Source organism: Staurois parvus, unplaced genomic scaffold (assembly GCF_062004578.1).
Source record: "Staurois parvus isolate SC_StPar_1 unplaced genomic scaffold, SC_StPar_1.0 ptg000997l, whole genome shotgun sequence".
In the NCBI taxonomy this organism is placed as follows: Eukaryota; Metazoa; Chordata; class Amphibia; order Anura; family Ranidae; genus Staurois; species Staurois parvus.
Genome location: NW_028318793.1, coordinates 618,599 through 631,426, shown reverse-complemented (window position 1 = coordinate 631,426; position 12,828 = coordinate 618,599).

Genomic DNA, 12,828 nt, shown 5'->3' with positions numbered 1-12,828 from the left:
CTCTTTGTATTGCTTCCTTTTTTGTCCTTGCTTTCCTATTTCATATTAGCCACACTATGCATAGAAGCACCTGCGTCTCAGTGTGGTCAGTTTTCTGACTGTGCTGGGAGAACAGCCTGCCTGTCCTCCAATGATCAGACTTGTACTGACACCCCCCCCTCCCCCCTGCACAGCCATTCACTGGGAAGATCTGGGTATTGTTGTTTCTTTACAGTCTTCACCCCCACCTTTTATGCAGCTGAGAACATAGATTATGTGATCACTTATTAAAAAAATAAACATTACCAGGTACTGGAAACATATTATGGCTCCCAGCTATAAGAAGTGACAGGGTGTATTTTCTTTGATTTTTTTCAATGGAAAACCATTGATTGAGACAAGGGGAGGGCAGTATAGTGAATGTAAGGCCTCATGCACACAAGGCAAAACAAATGCTGGTTTTGCATTTTCTCTCAGCTTGTAGAAGCAGCTGTATGTTAGCCTACATGTCCATACATATTTGGGTGTTTACAGGCATATTTGAAGAGGATCATTTACAAGTAGACGTGCAGTTCATTTAGTTTCACATTGAAATTCAGGCAAAATTTTCTCTATTCGGAGGTTCAGATGTATCCAAATTTCTGAACTACAATAGTAACGAAATTAAACGAATCCAAAATAACTAAATTAAATTTCATCTGAAATAAATTATCTGAATTCAAATTGAATGTGAAAAAAATTTTGAAAACTACATTGAATTTGAAAATGAAATCAAATTTGAAGACAAATTTGAAATGTAAACATATTGCTGACTATTGCTGATTTCCTTCAAAAACTGTGTAAATTAGAATATAGCCGTTTTCCAAAATTCTAATTTTGAAAAGAATAGACATGCACTTTACGCACAGAAACGCTTTTGAATGCAGTATCTAGGCATATTCGGTGTTTTCAAGTGTAAATTGATTATAGTGAAAAATGAGCAGAATGTTTTGGGGAAAAAAATGCTTATAAATGTAAATGCACATAAACAAGTGTGCAATATGAACCACCAGAAGTTTGGGCACTTCACTTTCTTAGGGACCTAGTGTGCATGGAGCCTTAAATGTTATTGTTATCTGACCCTCATGGACCCTATGAAACCCAACCATGGGCCACTTCGGGGTCCATGGACCCCAGGTTAAGAACCTCTGCACTAGATCTATGTAACTATTTCTGAATTGTTTGCACTCTTTCATCTCATTTGTGTATAACCAAATACGTTGTCTACCATACTCCAACACTACATTTGGCCTTACGCCTGCAAAATGTCCTTAGAAAACTGTCATTTTCAGAATGTTCATCCTGTGACCAGTGAGAGCAAAAAAAAAAAAAAATGGAAGAACAAGGATGAAAAATGTTTGTCGAATCTAATTGGAACAAAGTTCTAATTGTTGAATTCTCTTCAGGCATGAGAAAGGTGGTAACCAACCAAAGTTAATCTAGAAGTAGAACGTTTGTTCTATGTAAATCAAGGCATGCAACTTGATGAAAAGCTGTTCAAAATTAGTCAAGTCCAACACCTCAATGACTTGTTGCAACGCATAAGCAATTTAGACACATTAAACAAAAAATCCCCTAATTGCAAACTATCTTCAGAGCTTACACAACTTTACCTAGACCTACGTAGGCTCTTACTGGACTCATACGAACACCACGCCAGAACCCTGAAACTTAACCAGTATGCTACAGGAAATAGAGCAGGCAAACGTTTGACGAATAGAATTGCAACACAAAGATCTAAAGCGAAAATCCAGTTTTTGTACCACCAGGCAGATAACCACATCAATCCACAAGAAACAGCTGATTCTTTTGCCAACTATTATAGTTCTCTCTATAACCTAAAAGATGACCCCACCATCACCCAATCTTCTGATGCAGCCATAAAAGATTTCCTTAGCAAACTCAATTTGCCATCTTTAACCCAAACACAATTTCAAGAGCTAAACTCAGAGTGTATGCCAGTTGAAATCTTAAACCCAATAATTCCTTACCCAATTGTAAATCACCAGGTCCAGATGGCTTTATATCAGAATATTACAAAACCTTTCAACACCACTTAAAACAACATTTAAAACATATATTTGATGCAGCAGCCTCTTCATCCTTGTTCCCTGAGGAGATGCTTAAAGAACATATAGTCAACATCCCCAAAGCTGGCAAAGACCCAACGACTTCTGTGGACTTCCACCCTATAAATGTAATATGTAGATGTAAAAATGTATGCTAAACGAATTGCTCAACGTCTTACAAACTTACTTCCATTATTGGTCAAGACTGATCAATCGGGTTTCACTCTTGTCAGACACTCTTCCAATGCTATAAGACGAATGATAAATGCCATCTACTATGCTAAATCAGCTCAAATACCCTTTTTAATGCTATATATTGATGCTGAAAAAGCATTTGACCGCATACACTGGGCCTATATGTCTCACACCCTAGAAAAATGTGGCTTCAATGGCTTCATATATCGAGCTATTCATGGCCTATAATCTAACCCTTCTGCACAAGTATACACATCAGAAATGTTCTCGAAAACTTTTCTGATTACTAATGGCACCCGACAGGGATGTCCCTTATTGCCAATTATATTTAATTTACTTATCAAACCATTAGCTGAAATTATCTAATCACATTCAGATATTTCAGGTCTACTCATTGGGAAACAACACCATACTATCCAACTATTTACTGATTATATCATTTTACTACTGTCAGATCCTCTCCAATCACTCATGTCTGCACATGAAGTTTTGAAATGGTTTAGTGCCATATCTTACTACAAGGTGAATTTTTCTAAGTCCCTTAAATGTTGGAGTCCCTGGGCCTTTAAAATCTCAATAACAAGCCCAACTACCATACGTTCGGACAGACAGCAGGATCCCCTACTTGGGTATCACATTATCCCCTAACCTACAAACACTAGCTAAATTGAACTATGAACCTTTAATAAGGAAAATTTCAGATGAACTGGTCCAATTACGCATATTTAATTGTTCCTGGATGGCAGACAAGCTGTGTTTAAAATGAAAATCTTACCTAAGATCTTATACATGTTGAGATCACTCCCGATTCCAATCCCCCTCCAAATTTTAAGGTCTCTAACTAGACTCCATAAGCGTTTCTTGTGGAATGATAAAAAACCTAGAGTGTCGAGGTCTCTTATCCTTAAACACCGAACCTGTCAGGAATGGACTCAGCACTGGTGGTGGGACTCACCTGCCGTGTGGGCTGCAGTACCAGGGCTGACCAGCGGGTGCTCTCAGCAGCCAGAAGCTCACTTCTGTAATCAGCCAAACCTGGGGCTGATTGCAGAAGGTGTATTTAAGGGATGGCCAGACCTGCAGTCTGGGCCTTGGTGTATGTTTTCCCATGAGCCTCTGTACCTGGTATCCTGTATTCCTGCTTCGTTGCTGACCCTGCTTGATCCTGACCTCTGCTGACCGTCTCCTGTTGAACCCCTGGCTTGCCTGACCATCCTTCTGCCTGATCCCCTGTACCGCGCTGCTCGTGAGTTACAGAACCTAGCTTGTGACCCTGACCATTCTCTGCCTGCTCCTTTGGTACCTTGCTGCCCGCACATTGCTGACCTGGCCCGTCTGACCACGCTAACTACTCTGCCATCCATCCATCCTACACGGATCCAGCCGTCCCTGCTCACACCTTCTGCCTCTTCACATTAGGCTTCCTACCTGCACATACCTCTGGCGGATCCCTCTACCACTAGCAGGTGTACTCAGGGGCCGCGACCTGGTTCCTGTCTGCTCCAAGTCCATCCCCACCATCAGGGGCCCTGGTGAATAAGCAGACTGGGACTTAGACTCCGCCCCCTGGGGAATCTTGTCCTGAGGACCGCTAGAGGTACCAATAAACGGTCATTACAGAACCCTACGGCCAGCCTGACCGTCCCACCTCTCCAGCCCTGACTACGCCTGTGTTCCTGCACCTCCTAAGATTAGTGGAAGGTTGGTTTGTTCACTGTGCGTTTATATATATATATATCTGGGTGGCTAATAATAAACTGTATTATACTATACCTGAAACCTGCGTTTCCCTGTGTCAGTCCACACCTTTCTGGTCACTCCTAGATTTCTGACATCACACCAAGGCCTTTCCCGACCAGAAGTGGCTGCACAGGGAAGCCATCTTGACTTGTTGTGAAGGATGCATCCTGATGAGGTTGTGTATTTGTCTATGCTAGTTTTTGAGGACAGAGAATATGCCTATCAGACTCTGCGGGGGTATACCAGGGATCAGCTGCTAGAGTGCATACGGGTCGCTCATTCCCTAGTAGGTCAGGACCTAGAGCTCACTGAGGTGCAACCATTGATTCAGGCTTGTGTTGAGTTGGCTTCATCTAGTACCCCTGAAAGCAGGGATGAATTCCTTCCTCCATTCAGGGTGAGTCAAATAATATCACTGGTATGGTTGTTGGAGGTCGATCCGGATTGCTTCTTGGAGCATTATTCAGCATGTTCACCACATGTGCTAAAGAAGTGTATAAATGCAGTGCAATCTTCGACCAGACAGGCCTTGTGTAAGCTGAGTGTTGTCCAACCCTTACTGCAGACATGGTCAGACTTGTTACAGCTAGCCTCAGTCAGCTTGCAACAAACCAGTCCTGCTTCTCATCATTCCTCTGTTCAAAGCTCTCTTCCTGCATTCCCGACAGCACCCCCAGTGACAGCCCAGTATACCCTGCTATCTACCACATGTCAGTCCCCTGCTCCCACTCGCTGTACCATCCTGCCAGTATCCAAACCGGTCAGCCTGTCGTCTGAGAACCCGCTTTCCGTGGTTCAGCCAGTTGACTTGGTGCCCACTGTCGTACCAGTTGACTCGATGCCTGATGATTCGGTGCCCGCTGTCGTGCCAGTTGACTCGGTGCCAGTTGACTCGGTGCCCACTGTCGTGCCAGTTGACTCGGTGCCCGCTGTTGAGCCGGATGACTTGACGACTGATGGCTCGGTGCCCGCTGTCGTGCCAGTTGACTCGGTGCCCGCTCTTGAGCCAGATGACCTGATGCCTGAGGACCCAATGCCCGCTGTTGAGCCACATGACCCGACGCCTGATGACTCGGTGCCCGCTGTTGTGCCAGATGACTGGGTGCCCGCTGTCGTGCCAGGTGACTGGGTGCCCGCTGTCGTGCCAGATGACTTGGTGCCCACTGTTGTGCCAGTTGATTCAGTGCCCACTGTTGTGACAGTTAATTTGGTGCCTGCTGTCGAGCTTGGTGACCCGGTACCCGCGGTTCTGCTAGATGGCTCGGTGCCCGCTGACATGCCCGGTGACTCGGTGCCCGCTGACTTGCCAGGTGACTCTGTGCCCGCGGTTCTGCTAGATGGCTCGGTGCCCGCTGACTCGGTGCCCGCTGTCGTGCCAGATGACTCGGTGCCCGCTGACGTGCCTCTGCCCCCTGCACAGCCCAACATGCCAGCCCCTGATGTCCAGCTAAACTGGAAAAATAACTGATTCCCAGCCTGCTCCTGGAAATCCTGTGCCCAGTGACCTGCCTTCCTGGGTTCTCCTACACAAAGAGAAGTCTACCAGCAGGAAACCCAGCCAGCCGGTTTACTCCGGCAGTAGGATATTCAGCCAGTTACCTGACCCGGGCGGTGGAACATTTTGCCCACTAAGGACTGTTTGGAGCGTCCTGAGGCCGCTCCTTGAGGGGGGGGTACTGTCAGGAATGGACTCAGCTTTGGTGGTGGGACTCACCTGCTGTGTGGGCTGCAGTACCAGGGCTGACCAGCGGGTGCTCTCAGCAGCCAGAAGCTCACTTCTGTAATCAGCCAAACCTGGGGCTGATTGCAGAAGGTGTATTTAAGGGATGGCCAGACCTGCAGTCTGAGCCTTGGTGTATGTTTTCCCATGAGCCTCTGTACCTGGTATCCTGTATTCCTGCTTCGTTGCTGACCCTGCTTGATCCTGACCTCTGCTGACCGTCTCCTGTTGAACCCCTGGCTTGCCTGACCATCCTTCTGCCTGATCCCCTGTACCGCGCTGCCCGTGAGTTACTGAACCTAGCTTGTGACCCTGACCATTCTCTGCCTGCTCCTTTGGTACCTTGCTGCCCGCACATTGCTGACCTGGCCCGTCTGACCACGCTAACTACTCTGCCATCCATCCATCCTGCACGGATCCAGCCGTCCCTGCTCACACCTTCTGCCTCTTCACATCAGGCTTCCTACCTGCACATACCTCTGGCGGATCCCTCTACCACTAGCAGGTGTACTCAGGGGCCGCGACTTGGTTCCTGTCTGCTCCAAGTCCATCCCCACCATCAGGGGCCCTAGTGAATAAGCAGACTGGAACTTAGACTCCGCGCCCTGGGGAATCTTGTCCTGAGGACCGCTAGAGGTACCACCAAACGGTCATTACAGAACCCTACGGCCGGCCTGACCGTCCCACCTCTCCAGCCCTGACTACGCCTGTGTTCCTGCACCTCCTAAGATTAGTGGAAGGTTGGTTTGTTCACTGTGCGTTTATATATATATATATATATCTGGGTGGCTAATAATAAACTGTATTATACTATACCTGAAACCTGCGTTTCCCTGTGTCAGTCCACACCTTTCTGGTCACTCCTAGATTCCTGACAGAACCACTGGAGAAGCTGGCTCTATTGACTTTGAGGACTACTTAACTGTTATCCACTTAGACCAAATCAGAGAGTGGCTCCACCAGTCTTCAGTTACTCCTTGGGTAACTCTTGAATCTGCGCTAGTTCTGGGAAGTAGTCTTTCCCATTTCCTACATATGGATGCCTGGAAACCTTGGAAACTGAATACTCTTCCCCCCACCATACACTGTAGCCTTGTAGCCTAGAGAAAACTATTAGCCAACTCCCAGAATATAGCCTCTATTTCTTCTCTACCCTTCCCATTAAAACTCATGGAACTTGCTATCCCTTTTCTCAACACACAAGTGTGGAAAGGGAAAGGTATCCAGAAAATCTCCAATTTATACACCTTTAGCACAATCAAAACCTGGGAAAGACTGAAACCTGAATTTATGATTTTGGAAAAAGAAAAATACCAATATCAGCAAATTAGCCCTACTTTACGTACCCTACCCTCTAAAATTAAGTGGGTCCCAGGCACAACTTTGTCAACCTTATTGACTACCAGAAATCCTAATAAGTCTACATCCTTCTTTTATAATCTCTTACAGGGGAAGCTAGATTTTGTTAAAAACACAACTATACTCCAATGTGAATCCTACCTGTCAATGCACGTCTCTGAAGCGCACTGGAAATCTGCTATTAAATCTTTATACAAAGCATCTAGTTGCATTGACCACTGAAAAATGTCTTTAAAAATTGTCACACGCTGGTACTATACTCCATATAGGCTTTCTAAATTTAGCTTGCTTCATTCCCCTTTATGCTGGAGAAATTGTGGCACTATAGGAACATTACCACATATTATCTGGTATTGCAGGAATCTCACTAGCTTCTGGAAGAAAATCTTCCTAATTATCTCAGATGTTACTGGTATACTTGTGAAACCTAATCCAGCCCTTGCTCTGTTAAACCTGGGCATTTCCAACATACCCCATTACTTCCATGTATTTATCTCCCACATTTTACTAGCAGCTAGAACCACCATAACTAGAAACTGGAAAAACTCACACACGCCTAACCCTTCTGAGTCCATACAGATTCTAAGAACAAACTATGCGTATGAACGTTTATTAGCTATAAGAAATAATGAGGTCTCTAGATTCAATTACCAATGGAAACCTTGGATAAGCTGGATTGATAGAGATAAAGTTGAAGATAGATAGATATGATTACTATTTCATAAAGCATTGAATGCCTTCGAGTTGACTATGCTACAACATTAAAAGTGTAATTATTGCTGCTATTATTTTATTATTTAACTATTACGAGCATTGTGCTTATATGACCTGTTTACATATGCTATGTGGACCATGTCATTGTTCTCTGCTCCTCGTTCATTGGTCTAATGACAGACCCTTTTTTTCTGTATTGTATTAAAACCTAATAAAAATCTATTAAAAAAAAAAAATTAGTGAAGTCTATGAAGACACTATCAAATGGTCAGATGACCATGATCACTAGACCTATGTAACCATTTCTGAATTGTTTGCACTATTTCATCTCACTGGTGTATAACCAAATACATTGTATACCACACTCCACACTAAATCTGGCTTTACACCTGCAAAATTTCATTAGAGAACTGTAATTTTCACAATGTTCATCCTGTTATCCGAGACCAGAGAGAGCAAAAAAAAAGAAAGAAAGAAAAATGTTTGTCAAATCTAATGGGAACAAAGTTCTAATTGTTGAATTCACTTCGGGAGTGAGACAGGTTGTAACTAATCAAAGTTAATCTAGAAGTAGAACATTTGTTCTATGCAAATCAAGACATTGGCATGGAACTTGATGAAAAGTCGTTCAAAATTAGTCAAGTCCCTGAAGGCACAATGGAATGGTCAGATCAATTTTTATATATTCTCATCCAAACATTCAAACAAACTTCTACAGGTGTAAGGCTAGCATTGGGTACGTACATTGCAATTTAAATTTATGATGTACTTATATACAGTATATTATATATATATATATATATATATATATATATATATATATATATATCTCCTTGTTCTAGTTTACCTGTATGTGAATTCTCTTATAAAGCCAATAAGTATTGAAATGAGAAACTCCTAGGAACATATGTTGTGTGTACGGTACATACCCTCAATACTGATTATTTCCTTTTTCACCAATTTATGAAAACACCGCAAGGGAAATAGTGTGTCAGTTAATTCCATGTAGGGCACTGCTGCCATTACCATCTTATTCTTGGGTACTATTATTCCTAGTAGTTCAGTTAAATAAAATGTTAATGTGTAGTACTTTGGAACAAATAAAGAACCATTCAAGGGGCCCCAGAATCTAGCAATCTGTCCACCACAGCTTTACAAAATGCATTTAAATTAGTAAGCCAGAAGTGTAATACTTGAAATTACTAGGTGCAAGAAGACCTGTGCATGCACATGGTTTCTGATCATTGTTACTGCCAGATGCGTATTAGCACATAGCACGGACATATTAGCGTGAATGCTCTGCAATGGTAATGGCACCAAGCAGCCTTTTTAAGCTAGAATGTGACATGGACAGATTGTTGAGTGGTCTTTAAATAGTCAGGAATTTACCTGTAACCTGACCTGCTACATTTGTCTTCTCATGTAAGACCCTGCTTGCCTTTGACCAAGCTCTGAATTCTTGTCTAACCATTTTGACCTTGGCCCATGTTTTGGACACTGCATCCTGCCTTTTGAATCACTACCCTACTGCCCAACTGACCTTGGCCTCCAGCCTGACACTGCCCTTACCTTACGTTCCTGTACCTCACTGTCCAGCTGTTGCTGACCTTGGCCTCTATCCTGACATTGCCTCTACCTTAAGTCCATGTACCTCACTGTCCAACTGGTGCAGATCTTGGCCTGTATCCTAGCATTGTCTATGCCTTCTGATTCAGTATCTTGCTGGCTGGCTATTGACAACCTTTGGCTTGTGTCCTGGTTTTATTCTTGTCAATTGATTGGGTGCTATTGTGTTTCTGCATCTGGTCCTGGCGGTCCACAGAAGTCTCTGCTTTGCATCCAACAGATGTCTTTGCCTGCAACATCAGATCTCATTCTACTTTGTGTTCTCACATGTCCTCTCATCACTACCAAGAGTGTTGAACAAGAGGTGCAAGAGAAGCACCTTCTTCAGCTTGATCTCCACCATGTACATGGGCTACAACAGTATCTCTGGCTTTTTGGTCAATGAACCAATCAGCTTGCCTACTCTTTGGCTAGCCATAAATGGAACAATTTAATTTGCCTGATCCAACAAAGACCCATCTAATTAAATGGGATACAGACATGCAGAAAATCTTAATAAACCTCAGGACATGGAAATGATGGCTGACAATTGGCGGCTCTTAGGAAAATTATTTGTCAGTCTAATTATGTGTGATATATGGGGTAACAGATTCTATGCAGATGTAACAGCAATTTCACTGTCCACCAGTCTGCATAATCATACACATTGATAACCACTCTAATTAATGACTGTTTGCTGAGAATCCATTTCCTTTGTATATTTTGTCTTGCTAAATTGCTGGAACAAATTGTAGGAGATTTCTTCAGTTAGACCGTGTTCACAATACTCAGAGATACGGTTAAACACCTGCCGTAATATAATAGAACTGAATTGTATTTACCTAGCAACACTATATAAAGAGAGTCCTAACTTATTATAACAGTCCCAGTTTTATCACACTGGGCAGCGACTGATCAAAGAAAAAAAAATTGGCTGGCATAGTTGGGGCCCTTGAAGAAAGCACAACAGTTAACAGTAGACAACAGATTAACTTGTACAATATTATTGTCTTACCATTCCCAGGGCACCCTCTGGGTCTCTGGACATGTGCTCTGATTCAATTCTAAAGTTCTCAGACAGGAATAGAAGTTGCTATAATTTCTCTCTTTCAATCCTGCTGAGACAGTCCCTCTTTTATTTCTTTACAAGCAGTGGAAGTGCTCTCTAGTACAGTCTGATCACACCAGTCATCCAAATCACACTTCACACCCTGCAAAGAGAAAGTTACCAGTTTCTCAATCAAGGTCCTGGGGCCTCTTCCAATTGTGGTCAGCTATGGCATGGTTCTGTTCATCCAACAGCCCCGTTTTTTCCCCAACACCTGCTTGCTTCTTTCCCCAACTCCTGCCTCTATCTCTTGTCTCAGCCAGCCACAGTCTTCCAGGATCAATCCACATCCAGCCAAGGGCTGCCCCCTGCACTGGAGATAATCCATAGACAAGCATTGCAAAGATAGCTGCTGCATTCATGAATATTCAGTTTAACCCTTCCCACACTGCAGAAGAATAATACAGCAGCAACAAAGACATTCTGCGGCAATTATCAGCTACAGTGAACTGGTCTAGCAGCACAGAGGAGGAGAGTTTTGGGTTAGTTGATCTTTTATGTGTCCGCTACCTAAATGACCAATTAAATGCAGTTAATTGCAAGATCCACTGCAAGAGATCATTTTAAAGTTTCCTGGAGTTAGGCTTTAAACCTGAATGCAGAACTTCTATTGAAAAAGGGGAAGTTCCATTCCTCCTCGTAACCCCCCCCCCCCCACACACACACCACCACCACTACTTTTGGAATAGTTTTTTTTTCTGAAAGCAGGTACTTATTTCTGACAGGTACCTGCAACCTCCTGAGGCACGCCATGTCCAAGGAGCATGCGGGACCATTGAGAAGCGTAGCACTTCTTGCACATGCTCAGTAGGAAGGGGCTCTGAAATACCAGGAAGCCACAGCTGGCTTTCCACAAACACGGTGACATCGCTGGGGATCCGAAGACTGGCGAACAACCTACCCGGGTGATGACAGTGCTGGATCTCTGGGCTGGTAAGGTACAGTATTTGTAGCTGCTGACTTTAAATTTTTTTTAGAATTGACCAGAGCTCCTCTTTAAGGTGCCCATGGACATGAGATGGTAGTCTTCAATCTATTATTGTGAGTGGATCTGGGGACAATATAATATCCAAGGGGCATCCAAGTGTAAAACCATCCTAAGTATTTTGCAATATAAGCACATGTAAGAATAAGGTCTGTATTTAAAAAAAAAAAAAAAAGACTGCCTAGATGTACAACAACATATACTAGAAAACAGTTAGTGAAAAAAAATCATGCTAAAAAAAATTCTCAAAATGATCATTTATTCCCGTAATACAGCCCAAAGCAGCAGAAGAGCTAAAATATAATTATCAGGCATATTATTTGTGAATGTTTAACAGAGTGCCTAGACTGGCTTAGATGTTTTACACATATCAGGGTTTCAATTCTGAAGATGTTTTTAGGCTTGCCACGCAGTGGCGGCAGTTGCAGTAATTATCGGTTGTTTCCATGTCATGCAGTGTGTTACATTTCACAGGGGTCACCAGCATGGCACATACTCCTCTCCAGCTCTTCGTGCCATCCACTAATGAGCAGCTTTCCCTGTGTCTCTGGCACAGCAGAGTGAAAATCCTATTTAAACCTATGAGCCTGACTTCATCAGCTGAAAGTGTATGGCAGAGGGTGTCAGGTGCGGGAAGCAGCTGCCAGCCTCATCCCTGGGTGAATTGTATTACTTGCTTCACTGCAAAAGATCATTTCGCAGGGTAGAACAAAAGGCAGAGTACACCATTGTAGAATAAACAGATTAAATGCACAATTCCATTGCAATGATTTACATCTCCTATCTATAAATTCCAGCTGTTCCATCATGTAAATAGACCCATCAGCTTAGTGGCCTTATGCAAGCTTAAAGGGAACTTGTCAAGTTGGGTTTTAGTTGGCAATGCTAAGACCTCATTTTAGGGCTGGAGGTTCCCACTGCTATCCTGGAACATCAATAATTTTCCAGGAGGTGAATATCTGTACAGAGGTAACCTCTGGCCCGAAAACAGAACTTCTTGTGAAGGTAATGGTAACCATCGGTCCCAGAAAGCATTGTTTAGAACAAAATACCATTCCTCCTGAAACATTCTACCTCAAGACGCCATGTCGGGGAACCATGTAAAATTGGTTGCCCTGTTTATACCAAGAATTGTGGTTGAGTGGGCATGTCAGATATCTGGGTTTGGTGGTATGATGAGATGATTGCCTTGTGTAGGTTGAACTGGTTTTTGGGTATTGTTAAAGAGTTGGGATGTTTTCTTTTATCTTCTAGATTTTATGCAATTACTGTACACATTAGAGGGTGACTCCAGTGCTTTTCATTTTGAATATAT